The sequence below is a fragment of the Lolium rigidum genome, chromosome 4, assembly GCF_022539505.1.
Source record: "Lolium rigidum isolate FL_2022 chromosome 4, APGP_CSIRO_Lrig_0.1, whole genome shotgun sequence".
NCBI classification, from domain to species: domain Eukaryota; kingdom Viridiplantae; phylum Streptophyta; class Magnoliopsida; order Poales; family Poaceae; genus Lolium; species Lolium rigidum.
Genome location: NC_061511.1, coordinates 197,612,163 through 197,626,702, shown reverse-complemented (window position 1 = coordinate 197,626,702; position 14,540 = coordinate 197,612,163).

Below are 14,540 nucleotides of genomic sequence, written 5' to 3'. Positions count from 1 at the left end.
ATCATATGCTTTGCACCCATTAATGAAGAAATACATAGAGCATGCTAAAATTTGGTTTGCATATTTGGTTTCTCTAAGGTCTAGATAATTTCTAGTATTGAGTTTGAACAACAAGGAAGACGGTGTAGAGTCTTATAATGTTTTCAATATGTCTTTTATGTGAGTTTTGCTGCACCGGTTCATCCTTGTGTTTGTTTCAAATAAGCCTTGCTAGCCTAAACCTTGTATCGAGAGGGAATACTTCTCATGCATCCAAAATACTTGAGCCAACCACTATGCCATTTGTGTCCACCATACCTACCTACTACATGGTATTTTCCGCCATTCCAAAGTAAATTGCTTGAGTGCTACCTTTAAAATTCCATCATTCACCTTTGCAATATATAGCTCATGGGACAAATAGCTTAAAAACTATTGTGGTATTAAATATGTAATTATGCACTTTATCTCTTATTAAGTTACTTGTTGTGCGATAACCATGTTCACTGGGGACGCCATCAACTATTCATTGTTGAATTTCATGTGAGTTGCTATGCATGTCCGTCTTGTCTGAAGTAAGAGCGATCTACCACCTTATGGTTAAGCATGCATATTGTTAGAGAAGAACATTGGGCCGCTAACTAAAGCCATGAACCATGGTGGAAGTTTCAGCTTTTGGACATATATCCTCAATCTCAAATGAGAAAATTATTAATTGTTGTTACATGCTTATGCATAAAAGAGGAGTCCATTATCTGTTGTCTATGTTGTCCCGGTATGGATGTCTAAGTTGAAGAATAATCAATAGCGAGAAATCCAATGCGAGCTTTCTCCTTAGACCTTTGTACGAAGCGGCATAGAGGTACCCCTTTGTGACACTTGGTCAAAACATGTGCATTGTGATGATCCGGTAGTCCAAGCTAATTAGGACAAGGTGCGGGCACTATTAGTACACTATGCATGAGGCTTGCAACTTATAAGATATAATTTACATGATACATATGCTTTATTACTACCGTTGACAAAATTGTTTCATGTTTTCAAAATCAAAGCTCTAGCACAAATATAGCAATCGATGCTTTTCCTCTATGGAGGACCATTCTTTTACTTTCAATGTTGAGTCAGTCTCACCTATTTCTCTCCACCTCAAGAAGCAAACACTTGTGTGAACTCGTGCATTGATTCCTATATACTTGCTTATTGCACTTATTATATTACTCTATGTTGACAATATCCATGAGATATACATGTTATAAGTTGAAAGCAACCGCTGAAACTTAATCTTCTTTTGTGTTGCTTCAATGCCTTTACTTTGAATTATTGCTTTATGAGTTAACTCTTATGCAAGACTTAATTGATGCTTGTCTTGAAGTGCTATTCATGAAAAGTCTTTGCTATATGATTCACTTGTTTACTCATGTCATATACATTGTTTTGATCGCTGCATTCACTACATATGCTTTACAAATAGTATGATCAAGATTATGATGGCATGTCACTCCGTAAATTATCCGTGTTATCGTTTTACCCGCTCGGGACGAGCGTAACTAAGCTTGGGGATGCTGATACGTCTCCGACGTATCGATAATTTCTTATGTTCCATGCCACATTATTGATGTTATCTACATGTTTTATGCACACTTTATGTCATATTCGTGCATTTTCCGGAACTAACCTATTAACAAGATGCCGAAGTGCCGCTTGTCGTTTTCTGCTGTTTTTGGTTTCGTAAATCCTAGTAACGAAATATTCTCGGAATTGGACGAAATCAACGCCCGGGGCCTATTTTTCCACGAAGCTTCCGTAAGTCCGAAGACGAAACGAAGTGGGGCCACGGGGTGGCCAAACCCTAGGGCGGCGCGGCCCCCCCCGGCCGCGCCGGCCTATGGTGTGGGGCCCCCGTGCCCCTCCTCGACTTGCCCTTCCGCCTACTTAAAGCCTCCGTGACGAAACCCCCAGCACCGAGAGCCACGATACGAAAACCTTCCGCAGACGCCGCCAACGCCGATCCCATCTCGGGGATCCAGAGATCGCTCTCCGCACCCTCGCCGGAGAGGAGAATCATCTCCCGGAGGACTCTACGCCGCCATGGTCGCCTCCGGTGTGATGTGTGAGTAGTCTACCCCTGGACTATGGGTCCATAGCAGTAGCTAGATGGTTGTCTTCTCCCCATTGTGCTATCATTGTCTGGATCTTGTGAGCTGCCTAACATGATCAAGATCATCTATCCGTAATTCTATATGTTGCGTTTGTTGGGATCCGATGAATAGAGAATACTTGTTATGTTGATTATCAAAGTTATATCTATGTGTTGTTTATGATCTTGCATGCTCTCCGTTACTAGTAGATGCTCTGGCCAAGTAGATGCTTGTAACTCCAAGAGGGAGTATTTATGCTCGATAGTGGGTTCATGCCTCGCATTGACACCGGGACAGATGTAAAAGTTCTAAGGTTGTGTTGTGCTCGTTGCCACTAGGGATAAAACATTGATGCTATGTCTAAGGATGTAGTTGTTGATTACATTACGCACCATACTTAATGCAATTGTCTCGTTGCTTTGCAACTTAATACCGGAAGGGGTTCGGATGATAACCTCGAAGGTGGACTTTTTAGGCATAGATGCAGCTTGGATGGAGGTCTATGTACTTTGTCGTAATGCCCAATTAAATCTCACTATACTCATCATGATATGTATGTGCATGGTCATGCTCTCTTTATTTGTCAATTGCCCAACCGTAATTTGTTCACCCAACATGCTCGTTTGTCTTATGGGAGAGACAACTCTAGTGAACTCGTGGACCCCGGTCCAATTCTCTTTACCGAAATACAATCTACTGCAATACTTGTTCTACTCGTTTTCTCGCAAACAATCATCTTCTACACAATACGGTTAATCCTTTGTTACAGCAAGCCGGTGAGATTGACAACCTCACTGTTTCGTTGGGGCAAAGTACTTTGGTTGTGTTGTGCAGGTTCCACGTTGGCGCCGGAGGTGTTGCGCCGCACTACATCCCGCCGCCATCAACCTTCAACGTGCTTCTTGACTCCTACTGGTTCGATAAACCTTGGTTTCTTACTGAGGGAAACTTGCTGCTGTACGCATCACACCTTCCACTTGGGGTTCCCAACGAGCGTGTGCTTTACGCGTCATCAGCTATCACAAGGAAAGTAAGCTCGGGTATAGAAATAACCGAGGCACGCGGAGACGAGGATGTATTCCCGTGTTCCCTTCCTTTGCAAAAAGGTACGTCACGTTTGGAGGGGTGGAGCTCCCACGAAGGATTCCCCAACGCCACGAAGGCTCACCCTATTCTCCGAGCCAAACCCACGAAGGATAAATGACCCTTTCCTTATGATTAGGTTTTCCTCCACTCCGGAGATGGCAAGCTCCAAAACCACTTCACAACCTCCACGAAGGAGAAGCCCGTGCCTCTTCACAATCCTCCACAAAGAGGTCACTAGGACACCAACCAAGCCAACTAGGAGGTCACCCTCCAAGAGTAACAAGCTCACGGTCTCTCACTCGAACAAATCATGGTGGAGAGCTCAACACTATGAAATGATGCAAAGCAAGAACACCAAAGGTGTTCAAATCCTTCACACTCAAATCCCACCAAACCAACAAATACTAGGATGAAATTAGAGAGGAATAACAATGAAGGAAATCAACAAATGACTTCAAGATCTAGATCCCAAGAGTTCCCCTCACTTAGAGGAAGAAGGGATTGGAGGAGGTTGTAGATCTAGATCTCCTCTTTCAAATCCCCCAAGAATATGCAAGAATCATAGGAGGGAAGGGAAAGAAAGCTCAAGAGGTTCAACAATGGTGGTAAAAAACGTGCTCAAGAACCCTAGAAAACTGTTGGGGAAGAAGCCTCTTTTATTGCCAAAAGAAATATGACCGTTTGGGGCAAATTTGAGAGGTTTAGGGCATCCCGGCGGGAGGGTTGGCACGCCGGCCGTGGCATCGGCCAGCCTGGTGAGAGAGCCAGTCACGCCGGGCGTGGCGCCGGGCCAGCCCGGCAGAAACAGGTCGAGACAAGTGTTATGCGATGCACATACCTTAATGTGTACTCGCATGCATCAATTCAGCAGGCATAGGCATATGTGAGAGCGGTCATAAAAAAATATGTGAGTGAGAGGGAACTCACATGTCTTCACTTGTGAGCAACTTGTTTGTCTGTCTCACTTCTTCCCCTCGATTTTGAATCTCTCTCGAAATTTCCCCAAATGTGGAATTTATCATCTAATCCTTTGGTAAAAATGGATACATTTTTGTTGAAGCATGTGTCATGGTTTGTTGCAACACTTTGTGACATTTATGGTGTAGCCCCCTCTCTAGACAATGTTTTTTATGACCCACGAAAATCACCATAGAAATTTTATATAGATGCCAAGTCTATCGAAAAAGTGACTGGTCTACCCCGAGACCCTATGTAGTCCTGTATGACATAGTCAACATGGTTAAAGCAAGTCAAGTCTCAAGTAATGGATCAATAAATTTAAAAACAGGACAAGAATAAAATAAGTCAAAGATGAAGACCCAAGATAATGAAGGGATAGGTGGGCTAGCCTATCATGGACCACACATCATCCCTCCTCTCTAATGCATGATGGAATAGTGGACTACAATAACCACAAGTCTCCTCACATGAGTGTGTAACCATCCACTCTCACATAAACCTCAAGGGGAGAGGGACATAGTACCCTCACTAGGGTCAGGCAGTGGCGGACGCAGGAAAGAATTGGAGGGGGGGCACACCTCAAATTTTTTTTTTGCGCACCCCCCAAATTGTGAAAAACCTTTGCATAATGAAGAACAAACATAGTAGTATCTCGCTTGACTATCTTAACCAGAGAACAATGGTCGACTGCCCATGGTTTCAGTTGCTCCTACGTAGTAGTATCACCGCAAAGTAGTTTTGAATTTGCAGCCTACACTACATTGGTACTATAGGTGTAGTGAAGATGGCACAATCATGCATTCCGTAGGCAGAGCATGAAAATATTGACTTGAACATAGTTTAGGTGAACATAAGTACTCGGCACAATTCAAGAAAGTTATCCTTTTTCTCTGAGGGCTTACAAAAAGAAAGAAGCTTTTTCAAATGGAGCAACAGATTTACATATGGTTACTACAAGAAACTCGATCGTCATGTTCTTAGCAGCAGAGGAAGCCAACGAGATAGGTATATAGGTATGAACCTCTTCAGAATCTCAGATGATCTGCGCTCCACAATGTCACCATGCGTCCATGCCTGAAAAAACATAATCCTCAAACTTATTCATCTCCAGGGCGGGGTGGTGATACGTCTCCGACGTATCGATAATTTCTTATGTTCCATGCCACATTATTGATGTTATCTACATGTTTTATGCACACTTTATGTCATATTCGTGCATTTTCTGGAACTAACCTATTAACAAGATGCCGAAGTGCCGCTTGTCGTTTTCTGCTGTTTTTGGTTTCGAAATCCTAGTAACGAAATATTCTCGGAATTGGACGAAATCAAAGCCCAGGGGCCTATTTTTCCACGAAGCTTCCAGAAGTCCGAAGGAGAGACGAAGAGGGGCGACGAGGGGGCCACACCCTAGGGCGGCGCGGCTCCCCCTTGGCCGCGCGGCCCTGTGGTGTGGGGCCCCCGTGCCGCCTCTTGACCTGCCCTTCCGCCTACAAATAGCCTCCGTGACGAAACCCCCAGCACCGAGAGCCACGATACGGAAAACCTTCCGCAGACGCCGCCGCCGCCGATCCCATCTCGGGGGATCCGAGAGATCGCCTCCCGCACCCTGCCGGAGAGGGGAATCATCTCCCGGAGGACTCTACGCCACCATGGTCGCCTCCGGTGTGATGTGTGAGTAGTCTACCCCTGGACTATGGGTCCATAGCAGTAGCTAGATGGTTGTCTTCTCCCCATTGTGCTATCATTGTCGGATCTTGTGAGCTGCCTAACATGATCAAGATCATCTATCCGTAATTCTATATGTTGCGTTTGTTGGGATCCGATGAATAGAGAATACTTGTTATGTTGATTATCAAAGTTATATCTATGTGTTGTTTATGATCTTGCATGCTCTCCGTTATTAGTAGATGCTCGGCCAAGTTGATGCTAGTAACTCCAAGAGGGAGTATTTATGCTCGATAGTGGGTTCATGTCTCCGTGAATCTGGAGGGGTGACAAGAACCTCTAAGGTTATGGATGTGCTGTTGCCACTAGGGATAAAACATTAGTGCTATGTTCAAGGATGTAGTCACTAGTTACATTACGCGCAATACTTAATGCAATTGTCTATTGTTAGCAACTTAATACTCGGAGGGGGTTCGGATGATAACTCCGAAGGTGGACTTTTTAGGCATAGATGCAGCTTGGATGGCGGTCTATGTACTTTGTCGTAATGCCCAATTAAATCTCACTATACTCATCATGATATGTATGTGCATGGTCATGCTCTCTTTATTTGTCAATTGCCCAACTCGTAATTTGTTCACCCAACATGCTCGTTCGTCTTATGGGAGAGACACCTCTAGTGAACTCGTGGACCCCGGTCCAATTCTCTTTACTCGAAATACAACCTACCGCAATACTTGTTCTATCGTTTTCCGCAAACAATCATCTTCCACACAATACGGTTAATCCTTTGTTACAGCAAGCCGGTGAGATTGACAACCTCACTCGTTTCGTTGGGGCAAAGTACTTTGGTTGTGTTGTGCGAGTTCCACGTTGGCGCCGGAATCCCCGGTGTTGCGCCGCACTACATCTCGCCGCCATCAACCTTCAACGTGCTTCTTGACTCCTACTGGTCCGATTAAACCTTGGTTTCTTACCGAGGGAAACTTGCCGCTGTGCGCATCACACCTTCCTCTTGGGGTTCCCAACGGACGTGCCAACCACACGCATCAAGCAAATTTCCGGCGCCGTTGTCGGGGAGATCAAGACACGCCGCAAGGGGAGTCTCCACTTCTCAATCTCTTTACTTTGTTTTTGTCTTGCTTAGTTTTATTTACTACTTTGTTTGCTGCACTAAATCAAAATACAAAAAAATTAGTTGCTAGTTTTACTTTATTTGCTATCTTGTTCGCTATATCAAAAACACAAAAAAAATTAGTTTACTTGCATTTACTTTATCTAGTTTGCTTTATTTACTGTTGCTAAAATGGCCAACGCTGAAAATACTAAGTTGTGTGATTTCACAACCACAAATAATAATGATTTCTTATGCACACCTATTGCTCCACCTGCTACTACAGCAGAATTCTTTGAAATTAAACCTGCTTTACTGAATCTTGTTATGCGAGATCAATTTTCTGGTGTTAGTTCTGATGATGCTGCTGCTCATCTTAATAATTTTGTTGAACTATGTGAAATGCAAAAATATAAAGATGTAGATGGTGATATTATTAAACTAAAATTGTTCCCTTTCTCATTAAGAGGAAGAGCTAAAGATTGGTTGCTATCTCTGCCTAAGAATAGTATTGATTCATGGACTAAATGCAAGGATGCTTTTATTGGTAGATATTACCCCCTGCTAAAATTATATCTTTGAGGAGTAGCATAATGAATTTTAAACAATTAGATACTGAACATGTTGCTCAAGCTTGGGAAAGAATGAAATCTCTCGGTTAAAAATTGCCCAACCCATGGATCGACTACTTGGATGATCATCCAAACCTTCTATGCAGGACTAAATTTTTCTTCACGGAATTTATTGGATTCAGCTGCTGGAGGTACCTTTATGTCCATCACTCTTGGTGAAGCAACAAAGCTTCTTGATAATATGATGATCAATTACTCTGAATGGCACACGGAAAGAGCTCCACAAGGTAAGAAGGTAAATTCGTCGAAGAAACCTCTTCCTTGAGTGATAAGATTGATGCTATTATGTCTATGCTTGTGAATGATAGGACTAATATTGATCCTAATAATGTTCCGTTAGCTTCATTGGTTGCACAAGAAGAACATGTTGATGTAAACTTCATTAAAAATAATAATTTCAACAACAATGCTTACCTGAACAATTCTAGTAACAACTATAGGCCATATCCTTATAATAATGGCAACGGCTATGGTAATTCTTATGGGAATTCTTACAACAATAATAGGAATTCACCCCCTGGACTTTAAGCCATGCTTAAAGAATTTATTAGTACACAAACTGCTTTTAACAAATATACTTGCTTCTAAAGTCGATAGTCTTGCTGCTGATGTTGATCTTTTGAAATCAAAACTTTTGCCTAATGAGAATCATCATAATAAAATTGTTACTACAGCAAATGCCATTCAAGTTAGAATTAATGAGAATATAAGATTAATGGCTGAACTGCGTGCTAGGTGGGATAGAGAAGAAAATGAAAAACTAGCTAAAGAGAAGAATATAGCTAAAGTTTGGACTATTACCACCACTAGTAATACTAATGCTACACATGTTGCTGCACCTCCTACTAATACTAATAAAAGAATTGGTGTTAGCAATGTTTCCACTTCTAATGCAAAGCGAAAAACTGCACTGAAACTCGCTAAAACTGCTGAAACCGCACTGTGATAAAACTGCTGAAATTTTTTCCAACATTGGGGATGATGATCCTATTGCTTTAGATTATAATGGTTTGAATTTTGATGATTGCCACATCTCTGAAGTTATAAAGTTCTTGCAAAAACTTGCTAAAAGTCCTAATGCTAGTGCTATAAATTTGGCTTTCACGCATCATATTACAAATGCTCTCATAAAAGCTAGAGAAGAGAAATTAGAGCGCGAAGCCTCTATTCCTAAAAAGCTAGAGGATGGTTGGGAGCCCATCATTAAGATGAAGATTAAAGATTTTGATTGTAATGCTCTATGTGATCTTGGTGCAAGTATTTCGTTATGCCTAAGAAAATTTATAATATGCTTGACTTGCCACCGCTGAAAAATTGTTATTTGGATGTTAATCTTGCTGATCATTCTACAAAGAAACCTTTGGGTAAGGTTGATAATGTTCGCATTACCGTTAATAATAACCTTGTCCCCGTTGATTTTGTTGTCTTGGATATTGAATGCAATGCATCTTGTCCCATTATATTGGGAAGACCTTTTCTTCGAACTGTTGGTGCTATTATTGATATGAAGGAAGGTAATATAAAATATCAATTTCCTCTCAAGAAAGGTATGGAACACTTCCCTAGAAAGAGAATGAAGGTACCTTTTGATTCTATTATGAGAACAAATTATGATGTTGACACTTCATCTCTTGATAACTAGATAATTTCCCGCGCGATTGCTGCGGGACTTTAGAATGCAACAACCAAACAACCCAACAAATCACAGGAGGCCATTCAGTCATGAGACACAGGAATTTCAAAATAATGCAAGTTCAAATGAATTGCGGTGGGCGCAGTAGAGCAAGCAAGCACATGGCACAATGTTGATGTGTACAGTGCATCATACCATGATAGCACATCTCAAGTGTTACCTGCTCCAACTTTCTTGTACTAATATGTAACAAAGGAAGGATGAAAGCAAAGTAAACATTAATGATTTTAATTATAACATTTCAATGAACAATACACTCCCTTCAAAGTATGCAAAGAGGAAGATTCCAATTCAAAGATATGACAACGTTGGATGGCAAACGGAATAATCATAACCTGAAGGATACTGCTCAAATGTGCATATAGATGTATACGGGCGATCTTCTATTTGAAAGAAATTATTGATCAAGAGAAAATGACAATCGTGTTATATGAAATACGTGAACAAAATATAAAGGTAATGAGAATCGCTACATAGTCCTCCCTCCCAAGTCTCAATATCTATGGTTTTCAAGTGTAACATACATAGATATTGCACTGTAGTTGGTTAAGAGTTGCATAACCTGAATTAAAGAGGACAGGTAATATATAAGTGTGAAACAGAGGCAGCAAATCGTAGTGTGCAGTTTCAGACTTTCAGTGTTATACAATGGATTTAATTCAGATCTGAAAGGAAGCAAAGTTATGCAAAATTGCAAACAAAAGACTATCAAATTATTTGGAAACAATCAAAGAATGTCTGTTGTTATTAGCGAATGGAAAGATTGAACGTCAGGAAACTGAAGAAAATGCAATGATTGCCACTCTAAGGAAGCAATACCCACGAATTTATGCAAAACAAAACCAAAAAAAAGTGAGTCTGTTAATCTAGATGATTCATTGGAGAGAGCACAAATAGGTTAGCATATGCTGGATGCATTTGGGACAGATGAAAAATTAAGTATGCAATATCACGTCGATGGTCAAAAATATGTACGCAGAGTACATGCCTTGCCTTCACGGTGAAACCAACCTGCATAGGATCTGCACACACTAAAACACAGTGGATCAACGAAGAGTCAAATCAAGGTAAACATATATGGAAGAGGGAGAGAGATGCAGGGTGCGACTAACAGAATGGGCAGTGGATGGGAAAGATACATGAATGAATGTCATGGTACGCTGGCTCGTGCGCGTCCGCGGCAGTGCCGATTCTCACGAGACGCTAGAACGGAGGTTCTATTCAAATTGTGACCTGCCTTCTTATCATCTACTTCCTGCAGGTGTAGAGGAGTGAGATGAGAGAGACAGACTAATATAGATTACGTTAGATGAGAGGTCTTATAAACGGCCTCTATTGCTATCTCGCTAGCAGAAATAATTTTGGAATTTGAAGCTGAATAGGTGCCTTGCAATTGCTAGAACAGGTGACTCGCCACTTAGTACAAAAAGAAACTGAAATATTAAAGAAGGCGCTCAATACTGGAAGGTAACAAAGAAAGGGTAGTGTGCTTAGGTGGCACTTGATGAGGTGGCATGCTTGCATGTTAAGAGAAATCAACTTAGTGGGTTGCTCCTATTTAGATATTATAGATACTTGATGCACACTTTCTGCGCCTAGCTGAAAGGCGTTAAAGAAAAGCGCTTATGGGAGACAACCCATGTTTTTACCTACAGTACTTTGTTTTTATTTTGTGTCTTGGAAGTTGTTTACTACTGTAGCAACCTCTCCTTATCTTAGTTTTGTGTTTTGTTGTGCCAAGTTAAGCCGTTGATAGAAAAGTAAGTACTAGATTTGGATTACTGCACAGTTCCAGATTTTTTTGCTGTCACGAATCTGGGTCCACCTCCCTGTAGGTAGCTCAGAAAATTATGCCAATTTACGTGCATGATCCTCAGATATGTACGCAACTTTCATTCAATTTGAGCATTTTCATTTGAGCAAGTCTGGTGCCATTTTAAAATTCATCAATACGAACTGTTCTGTTTTGACAGATTCTGCCTTTTATTTCGCATTGCCTCTTTTGCTATGTTGGATGAATTTCTTTGATCCACTAATGTCCAGTAGCATTATGCAATGTCCAGAAGTGTTAAGAATGATTGTGTCACCTCTGAATATGTCAATTTATATTGTGCACTAACCCTCTAATGAGTTGTTTCGAGTTTGGTGTGGAGGAAGTTTTCAAGGATCAAGAGAGGAGTATGATGCAACATGATCAAGGAGAGTGAAAGCACTAAGCTTGGGGATGCCCCGGTGGTTCACCCCTGCATATATCAAGAAGACTCAAGCGTCTAAACTTGGGGATGCCCAAGGCATCCCCTTCTTCATCGACAACATTATCAGGTTCCTCCCCGAAACTATATTTTTATTCCGTCACATCTTATGTGCTTTGCTTGGAGCGTCGGTTTGTTTTTGTTTTTTGTTTTGTTTGAATAAAATGGATCCTAGAATTCACTTTATGGGAGAGAGACACGCTCCGCTGTAGCATATGGACAAGTATGTCCTTGGTTTCTACTCATAGTATTCATGGCGAAGTTTCTCCTTCGTTAAATTGTTATATGGTTGGAATTGGAAAATGATACATGTAGTAATTGCTATAAATGTCTTGGGTAATGTGATACTTAGCAATTGTTGTGCTCATGTTTAAGCTCTTGCATCATATGCTTTGCACCCATTAATGAAGAAATACATAGAGCATGCTAAAATTTGGTTTGCATATTTGGTTTCTCTAAGGTCTAGATAATTTCTAGTATTGAGTTTGAACAACAAGGAAGACGGTGTAGAGTCTTATAATGTTTTCAATATGTCTTTTATGTGAGTTTTGCTGCACCGGTTCATCCTTGTGTTTGTTTCAAATAAGCCTTGCTAGCCTAAACCTTGTATCGAGAGGGAATACTTCTCATGCATCCAAAATACTTGAGCCAACCACTATGTCATTTGTGTCCACCATACCTACCTACTACATGGTATTTTCCGCCATTCCAAAGTAAATTGCTTGAGTGCTACCTTTAAAATTCCATCATTCACCTTTGCAATATATAGCTCATGGGACAAATAGCTTAAAAACTATTGTGGTATTGAATATGTAATTATGCACTTTATCTCTTATTAAGTTGCTTGTTGTGCGATAACCATGTTTGCTGGGGACGCCATCAACTTTTCATTGTTGAATTTCATTTGAGTTGCTATGCATGTTCGTCTTGTCTGAAGTAAGGGCGATCTACACTGAGTTGAAAGGTTTGAGCATGCATATTGTGAGAGAAGAACATTGGGCCGCTAACTAAAGCCATGATCCATGGTGGAAGTTTCGATTTTGGACAAACATCCTCAAATCTCTAATGAGAAAAGAATTAATTGTTGTTGAATGCTTAAAGCATTAAAAGAGGAGTCCATTATCCGTTGTCTATGTTGTCCCGGTATGGATGTCTAAGTTGAGAATAATCAAAAGCGAGAAATCCAATGCGAGCTTTCTCCTTAGACCTTTGTACAAGCGGCATAGAGGTACCCCTTTGTGAAACTTGGTTAAAGCATATGTATTGCGGTGATAATCCGGGTAGTCCAAGCTAATTAGGACAAGGTGCGGGCACTATTGGTACACTATGCATGAGGCTTGCAACTTATAAGATATAATTTACATGATGCATATGCTTTATTACTACCGTTGACAAAATTGTTTCATGTTTTCAAAATCAAAGCTCTAGCACAAATATAGCAATCGATGCTTTTCCTCTATGAGGACCATTCTTTTACTTTCAATGTTGAGTCGGTTCACCTATTTCTCTCCACCTCAAGAAGCAAACACTTGTGTGAACTGTGCATTGATTCCTACATACTTGCTTATTGCACTTATTATATTACTCTATGTTGACAATATCCATGAGATATACATGTTACAAGTTGAAAGCAACCGCTGAAACTTAATCTTCTTTTGTGTTGCTTCAATGCCTTTACTATGAATTATTGCTTTATGAGTTAACTCTTATGCAAGACTTATTGATGCTTGTCTTGAAGTGCTATTCATGAAAAGTCTTTGCTTTATGATTCACTTGTTTACTCATGTCATATACATTGTTTTGATCGCTGCATTCACTACATATGCTTTACAAATAGTATGATCAAGATTATGATGGCATGTCACTCCGAAATTATCCGTGTTATCGTTTTACCTGCTCGGGACGAGCGAACTAAGCTTGGGGATGCTGATACGTCTCCGACGTATCGATAATTTCTTATGTTCCATGCCACATTATTGATGTTATCTACATATTTTATGCACACTTTATGTCATATTCGTGCATTTTCTGGAACTAACCTATTAACAAGATGCCGAAGTGCCGATTCTTTGTCTTCGCTGTTTTTGGTTTCAGAAATCCTAGTAACGAAATATTCTCGGAATTGGACGAAATCAAAGCCCAGGGGCCTATTTTTCCACGAAGCTTCCGGAAGTCCGAAGGAGAGACGAAGAGGGGCGACGAGGGGCCACACCCTAGGGCGGCGCGGCCCCCCTTGGCCGCGCGGCCTTGTGGTGTGGGGCCCCCGTGCCGCCTCTTGACCTGCCCTTCCGCCTACAAATAGCCTCCGTGACGAAACCCCCGCACCGAGAGCCACGATACGGAAAACCTTCCAGAGACGCCGCCGCCGCCGATCCCATCTCGGGGGATCCAGGAGATCGCCTCCGGCACCTTGCCGGAGAGGGGAATCATCTCCCGGAGGACTCTACGCCGCCATGGTCGCCTCCGGTGTGATGTGTGAGTAGTCTACCCCTGTACTATGGGTCCATAGCGGTAGCTAGATGGTTGTCTTCTCCCCATTGTGCTATCATTGTCGGATCTTGTGAGCTGCCTAACATGATCAAGATCATCTATCTCGTAATTCTATATGTTGCGTTTGTTGGGATCCGATGAATAGAGAATACTTGTTATGTTGATTATCAAAGTTATATCTATGTGTTGTTTATGATCTTGCATGCTCTCCGTTATTAGTAGATGCTCCGGCCAAGTTGATGCTAGTAACTCCAAAAGGGAGTATTTATGCTCGATAGTGGGTTCATGTCTCCGTGAATCCGGAGGGGTGACAAGAACCTCTAAGGTTATGGATGTGCTTGTTGCCACTAGGGATAAAACATTAGTGCTATGTTCAAGGATGTAGTCACTAGTTACATTACGCGCAATACTTAATGCAATTGTCTCGTTGTTAGCAACTTAATACTGGAGGGGTTCGGATGATAACCCGAAGGTGGACTTTTTAGGCATAGATGCAGTTGGATGGCGGTCTATGTACTTTGTCGTAATGCC